This window comes from Leuciscus leuciscus (assembly GCF_965113295.1).
Source record: "Leuciscus leuciscus genome assembly, chromosome: 14".
Taxonomy (NCBI): domain Eukaryota; kingdom Metazoa; phylum Chordata; class Actinopteri; order Cypriniformes; family Leuciscidae; genus Leuciscus; species Leuciscus leuciscus.
The window spans coordinates 41,112,947-41,121,194 of NC_138738.1; the positions used below are offsets into that span (position 1 = coordinate 41,112,947).

General features: G+C 34.3%; 1 long non-coding RNA gene across 1 annotated transcript in view; it reads left to right on the forward strand.

Annotated features, from left to right (window-relative positions):
- LOC309474010 overlaps positions 1–8,248 on the forward strand; it is a 94,453-nt gene that overhangs the window by 62,597 nt on the left and 23,608 nt on the right. The gene's annotated exons all lie outside the window — the stretch shown is intronic.

The following is an 8,248-nucleotide window of genomic DNA, read 5'->3' on the forward strand; positions in this document are numbered from 1 at the left end:
ATATTAGACATTGGCACTAACAAAATACAATCTGAGAAATACCAAGGCCATTCAGATAAACACCTTTTAGAAAGCTTATTCACCAGCATACTTTTTGTAGGATTTTTGCTGGAGCTCCTATATGAAGAGTTTCTAAAATTGTACATGACTGTAAGGTGCAACGTTTTATTTTTATTTATTTGTTTTTCCTCACAAAATGTCAATAATTGGTAAACCACTATTACTGCAACCCTTTTAACTTATTTCAGTTCTGTAAATGTTTTTAACTCAAGTCGCGATCTCTGGTTTCTGAGATGAGGCACTTTTACTTTATGACATATTTCGATTAAAAAAATCTTTAAAATAACATGTGTAATGACGTTGAGTTTACCTGCTGGTAAGTCGACGAAGAAATACAACAATTTCTTTTTTCTTTGAATATTCCGGTTTTCGAGTTTTCTTTCTACAAGGAGACTGACAAAAACACTACAGAAGAAGGGACACATACTGTGCCCTCACTAATATTGGCAGCCTTGGTAAATATGAGCAAAGGCAGCTGTGAAAATAAATCTGCATTGTTTATCCTTTTGATTTTTCATAAAATAAAATAAAAGCACAAAATTCTATCCTTTTTATTGAAGTAAAACAATTGAATGTTAGGGGAAAATCTCATTATGAAATAAAAAAAATTCTCCAGGTCCTTCATTCCTCCATACATAATCTCTCCAGATCCTTCATTCCTCCATACATAATCTCTCCAGATCCTTCATTCCTCCATACAGAATCTCTCCAGATCCTTCATTCCTCCATACATAATCTCTCCAGATCCTTCATTCCTCCATACAGAATCTCTCCAGGTCTTTCATTCCTTCATACAGAATCTCTCCAGATCCTTCATTCCTCCATACAGAATCTCTCCAGGTCTTTCATTCCTCCATACAGAATCTCTCCAGGTCTTTCATTCCTTCATACAGAATCTCTCCAGATCCTTCATTCCTCCATACAGAATCTCTCCAGGTCTTTCATTCCTTCATACAGAATCTCTCCAGATCCTTCATTCCTCCATACAGAATCTCTCCAGGTCTTTCATTCCTTCATACAGAATCTCTCCAGATCCTTCATTCCTCCATACAGAATCTCTCCAGGTCTTTCATTCCTCCATACAGAATCTCTCCAGGTCTTTCATTCCTCCATACAGAACCTCTCCAGGTCCTCTCTCCAGATTTTTAATGCTTTACCTATTTTCTTACATCCACTTTCTATTTCAAAAGAAAGTGGATGTATTTTCAGTCTCAAACACACGGTTTGAAATCGCTGGTGTTTCTGACATCCCAAAGTACCTTGTAACCAATCAGATCAACGTATGATCGTCAACGAGTGGATCTCTGAGCTGCTGTGAGTGAGTGGAGGCGGGGCTCATTTCCATATTCATGGTACCTCGAATACTAAATGAGGCAAGGGTACAGAGTTACATTCAAGAAAAAATGAGTTTTAAGGGACAAAATTATTGACTACAGGGGGACTTTAAATAATTTCTATATAATTATTTTTATAAGACAATAGTTTTCTCACTCTCTTCTTTTCTGCCTCTCCTCTGTGTACCAATTTAGTTTTTACTATAAATGTTGAGTTTTATGACAAATTGCTTATGATGTTCCTCATTTAGGCCTATAAATCGCTTTATATAAAAGTGTCTGCTAAATTAATATATCTAAATGTAATAAATAATATTAAATCTACAATAACTTAAATATTTGCAATGTAATGAATGCATTTTTGTTTAACACATTGATGTTTATTACATTTTTACTCTTTATTTTATTTGTTGATAAAACAGTCAGCATGAAATGGAAGTTTATAATAAATGCTGCAATATTCCATTAAAAACAAGAATTGTCCATTTTGATTTCACAGTGACTTTAATGGTTTACTAGTCTAGTGTTTTTACAGCATAATCCGCCAGAGGGCGCCGAACACCAGACAGCCAAACGTGTGAATGAAAGAGCTGGAAACAGATTTTCATCTGCAACTCTATTAACACACTCACTATATGCTTTACTAAACCTCTGGTTTACTGTTCCCCATTTCACAAGCTCTTTATGACCAGTCACTTTTCTACCTTATTTCTTAATAGAATGTCATGGTTTACAGTAAAAGGGGTTAAACTTGGTATGAGGGACGAAAGTGGACTGAAATTTTATATAGTTTTAAAGAAAGAAACATCATAAATGAAACTTTACTGACAACAACAGTTCCTATATCAATATCCTAACGAATAGAATAACCTTAAATAATGTTTAGTCGCCTAAAGAGTGTCTTACACGATATATATACGCTAAGCTTTTCTTGAGATCTTGCTGCCTCTTTCACACAAAAACTATTTTAGATGCTATCACTAAAATATTAATAGAATGAGGAAAATCAGGAAGTTAGGGTTAGCAGCAGTATTATTTTTCTACATTTTGTTTTAGATCACAGATTTTCTCATTCGTTTCTGTGAAGGACCTTACAGATCATTTTGTCATTTTAAATTATACAATAATATTATATTATATCATAATATTTTCAATAAATACATTCCCTCACACCAATATAATGTATTTAATGTATACAATTGAAGAGTAAGTATTTGTATTTTGTAAATGATGCTCAAACATTTCTCAAAAATATTATCACTTTTTAGATCCACACTTTAACTTATTTTTTAACCAGTTGGTCTCTAACTCATTGTATAGTTTGTTATATTAAAGTATGAACATGTTCCAAAATATGACAACCACGCTCTCAGAAAAATGGTACAAATGCTATCAAAAAGTACTGATATGTACCTTTATGGGGTAAATAATGTATAAAGGTGCACCTTTTGAAAGGGCTCTGCCACAGTGACAGATTTTGTAGCTGTATATAAATCCCATCCGAAGAGCACAAGCTCATCATTAGCTATAGATGTGAATAAACAAACACACATGAGAACATTACAGTATATGTTAATGAGCAGATTATATAATAACCTAAAGTACTGTCAGGACAGCCAATCGGGATTGTGGATTAGAGTTGCTTAATCTTTAATTAGTAAAGGTCAGATATAACCGTATGTTTAGGATCAGGTTAGAGAAGAGACTTAAAGAGCTTGACCTGAGATCAGAAAAATGAAATCAACATGAACTCATGAATCTGAGTTTGAGTCTAATTTAAACATAAAGTTGAACAGACACAGCATCAAAATAAAACATACTGATTTATTTTTAGATTTAGATTAAATTTGCTTACAATTCATTTAATTGGTTATTTGGTGAAGTATTTAATACGGAAATTAAAAATTAACGATGCAGAATACAGGGACTGTCAAGGTTTTCTAAAAGTTATGAACAAACTTTCTAACATTAATAGAATGTTCGTTCAAAGTTATCTAGTTTTTAATAATGTTCTCAAAACATTAGCAGAAAATCATTATTTATACATTATTCATATTTTTCTTCAAAGTTTTAGTTCGTCTAAGTTGTTTAGAGAACATTCAAAAGTAACGTTCCCATAATGTTTGGAAAACGATAAAATGGAATGTTCCCTTAACATTTGTTAAGAGAACATTGAGAAAATGTTTTCCAAACCTAATGGGAACGTGAGCACAATGGTCTTCTAATATATTTTGTTAGCTGGGATGTTTATAATATGAAAATTATATGAGAACTGAGGATAGAGAGAAAAAATAAATATTGTGATTTTAATGGTAAAAGACCTACAGTGAAAACTGTTAATTTGTTGACAGAAAGTTTACGTACTATGTACGGTGAATAACTGTGATAGATCTAACCGTAAATTTAATGTAATTTTACAGTAAAATACAGTTTTTGGAAGTGACAAAGAACAAGTCATTGTATAATTTACAGTGAAAAATTGTAAATTGACATTCATAGTTTTTCTTAGTTTTTTTTTTCTAATCAGTTATGTACATGTTACATGTACGGGTTTTATGTTGCATTTATAGCATTTTTAAAAATTCATGTGTGTTACCATTAGTTTTTGTGTGAATGACACTGTTCAGCTTCTATTTATTACTATTAACAATCTTGTGTAAAAGCTGCTTGAGATGAGCTTTGATTCATCATGTGACTCTCATCATCACTGTGATTGGTGGTTGTCAGTATATTACAATGGTCAAAACAGATATTAGTACTTCAATAGGTCGGTAAATCAACATTATATCAGATAATGAAATACGTTTTTTTACTGTAAATTTAAGTTAAGTCTGTAAAACCTAAAATATTTTTTACGGTAGATTTCTGGCAACCGCAGCTGTCGTTTTTACTGTAAATTTAACAGAATTATTTTTACAGTGTAAGTATTAATCAACTAATGGCCATAAAGCTGTTTGAACACACATTCATCATATTTTAGTATATCGCTTGTTTATGTCTGTGTCTGTCAGACAAACTACAGATGTTGTGAATAAACTATGACTGTTACCACACGCGTGTCCTCAGCTGTAAGAGCCTGAAGTGCTTAAAATACTCCATGTGTCAATCTCCTGATCCCTCTATCTGCTTCTGTTGGAGGCGTTTGAGGATCAGAAGATTAGTGGAGCGCTATAAAAGAGTCCGGCAGAGACACTGGACACGATCTGAAGCGAGACATCGCAGAAGAGAAGCCAAGAGAACCAGAAGAGCCAGAAACTCCAACACAGGTAAGAGATTCGCCTCACCTGAGACACATTTACAGCACAATGCACTGAGAAACAGTCAGGTAAAGTACTACGGTATTTTATTTTTACCCAGACAGACTGTAGTTAATACACAAGACATGGTTTACTGAGAGCAGGAATTCTGGGATGAGGAGCATGAGGAGAAAACCAGAGGAAAAGAGAGAAAACAGAGGAAGAGAGAAAGACTTTCGTGGGATGAAAAAGAACAGACAGATTTAGTGATGGAGAGGGAATAAATACAATGGAAAAGCAGAATGTGAGTCAGAATTACACACCTGGACATTCAGTTAAACATTATCCCTCTGGTACAGTTCACGTGTTGGTCAAAAATGATTGAAAATGTTTTTATTTCAATGAAATGATTGTACTATATTTTAGTCCAATAATGCTTTTTATTTAATATTTTGTATTTTTGGGGGATTTTGAGGTACTCAATTATATGTATGCACTTGGCAGATTATTGTTGAGGTGAAAAAAGTTATACCATTTTACATTTATTGTTATGAAAAATGCACAAAAAATACAATTTTAAATTTTTATATGAAATATAGATTTTCCGAAAAACATTTTACTCTAAAAATGTGAGAAAATCAAAGCCATAAATAAAAAAAAACTGTGTCCCAAATATGTACCAAACGTTTGGAACATCAGTACCAAACGCTTCCACTAGATGAAATTAGTCTACAATTAATTTTCAGTGCGCTCCTTTTTTACTGTGAACAATACAAGTGTGACTATTTTTTTCAGGACCATTTAACCTTTTCGAATCATGTCCAAGATTATTTTGGGTTCACACAGCAAGTGCCAAAACCATAAACATAACCATAACCAAGTTTCGTACAATTCCGATTAAGTTACAAATTCTAAAAAGAAAAGTATAAATATAAAGTTGGAATTGTGGGGAAAAAAAGTCCGAATTGTGAGATAAAAACTCGCCATTTCTGTACCTTTTTTATTTTTATTCCATGGCGGAAGCAAGCTTCCATATATTACAGCCTCAAAGACTTGAACTTACTATTTGCTTCTTTAGGTGAAGCTGAAATGTACAGTACATTTAACAGCGAAAGCCAATTTAGGCAAAAACAGACATAAACAGAAGCTCTGACACATTTCTCCCAGGATTCCAGAAGTAGGCTGGGATAAATGTGATGGAATTAGAGCGCTGGGCATCTCCTCTACGAGATTATGTAAAGAGCAACAGATGTTGGTAAATAAACCTTCTCATTGTGTAACCAGCAGATTAGGATTAACACAATCCTAAAATGAGAAGATTAACAGCTAACCTGTTAAGGACATCAGTAAAGGGGACAATATAGTCAGTTTTTAAAGTAAACCTGTTTATATTTCAGTAAGTGAGAGAAATGGACGCCCCAGCACCTGTTGAGAAGAGAGCGCCACCAAAGTTCAAGCAGAGGACCACTCGCACCTTCAAGAGCAAGGCTCCTAAACCTGGCCAGAAAGGCATGGGAGATGACATCCCTGGGATGGAGGGTCTCGGCACAGGTAAAGCGTGGCATTTCAGTCGCCTTCATCACGTAAATATTGTTTCAGTGTTTTGAATGAGCCTAACCACCTTCTTTCTCTGGGTTTTCAACAGACATCACTGTGGTTTGCCCCTGGGAAGCTTATGGTGACATGGAGCTCAGCGATCTGGCGAAATATGGAATTTTGTAGCCAACTTTCCTTCTGATCACGTAATATTACACACATCAAGACTGAACAAGCAACAGATGCTTTCAGCCCAACACACAAAAAGGAACGACATGATTCCATTTTTTTTTTTCGGGAAAAAGGACAAATAGCACAGTGACTCTTCTTCGACTGCGTCACTGGAATCGATCTCAGAGACGCAATATCATGCAGGAACTAAGTACAAATTGGCTTTATTTTTTTGAACTGTACATGTGATTGTGTCTGTGTCAGAATCAACTCAGTTCATTAAAACCCTCGATTTGGCAGTAGAACACAATAAAAAATGTATTTTCCCAAATTTGTGTGATTAGTCTTTTCTCTTTCAGAACTGATGAGAATCTTTAAACTGGGTCCATTATGAGACATTATTTCACTATGTTCAAATATGAACCTCTAACTATACAAAAAAAATCTAAAATTATATCAATTGGTCATATATGGATCGGCACTAACAAAATACAATCTGAGAAATACTAAGGTTTTAATTCAGATAAATACCTTTTATAAGGGCTTTATATAAAACTACTAATTAACTTTTTATGGTATATGGAGTCTTGTTGCAGACAGTAGCTGCGTTTCCATTACCCTTCCAATTGCACAAATTTAAATTGTGAATTGAAAATAAGACCAATGGAAACATGTCGATTTTGCAAAAACTCCCATATATCTCAAAATCGTTTTTACATGTGCATGAGGTGGTTTTTCAGGCAATTCGAAAAAGGAATATTTTGCATAACTGCAATGGAAACTGATTTTTCGAATTTACAGGTCACATGGCGTACGTAAAAGTCACATGATCATCGGTATGTTTGGACAGAAGAAGAGACAGTGTTCTTTATTAAACTCATAAAAGACAAAAGGTTGAACTGTTCTAGAAATTCTGAATCCACAGTTCCTCTGTGAAATCGCGTAGCTTCTAACCTCCGAGAAACAACTCAAACATGGCCGCTAAAATCATAATCACGAGAGGGAAATAAACAGGTGCAAAATTGTTATGGCAAAGGCAGACATTGACATCAAATACATCTGGTTCTAGTGAACCTAAACCAAAGCAGCACTGGGCTTAAACTGGTGCAAAATAAATGTTTATACAATAAAATAAAAGTTTATCAAAAATGCTCGATCACAAATTAAATCAACAACAACCTCTCACCTTCGCCCTGCACAGGTAACCAACATGACGAATGTGACTACCTTTATGTGCTATCGGAAATCGTGCTATCGCAAATACCAGTTTCCTAGTAAAAAAAACCTTTGGATGACCTCGTAATCAAGACTTCAGAAGTGGCAAAGTAGAAAACGTGAAGGCAGCATTATTAACAATACTTACAGTCTAATAGTTTGTAGAGAACCTGGTGGTATTAACTGAAAGCAAAAAAAGCTAAATTCAGACTGGCCCAAAGCTGACTACTAACACACGACACGATAATTAGAATATATTTTAGTGATCAAGTTCTGCGAATAAACCTTTTATGTGCTTTACCTGATATAGCCTACATGAGAAAGACGGTATGTTCCTTTCCGCAGTTCAGTCAATTTACCAATCAAATATAAATCGTAATGAATAATCCAATCAAATCTGTGAGTCCAGTGCGAGTTGATGTCAGTGTTTAGTGAACATTTCCCCCTAGTGGCACACGTCATCTTCACATTCTCAAGTAACACAATGCGCACGTTAAAGGGGCAGTTCATCCAAAAATCCAAAATGCACCTGTGCATAAATAATGCTTTTAAACACAAAACTTCGTTTTTTTAAAAATGGGTTGATAATGGTATCATATTTGTTATTTAACAGTTATTTAATGAAAATGGGCACCTGTATACCTATGTAGAAAATTGTATAGTGTTTGATGCTATAGTCTACCATCCGGTTTAAAA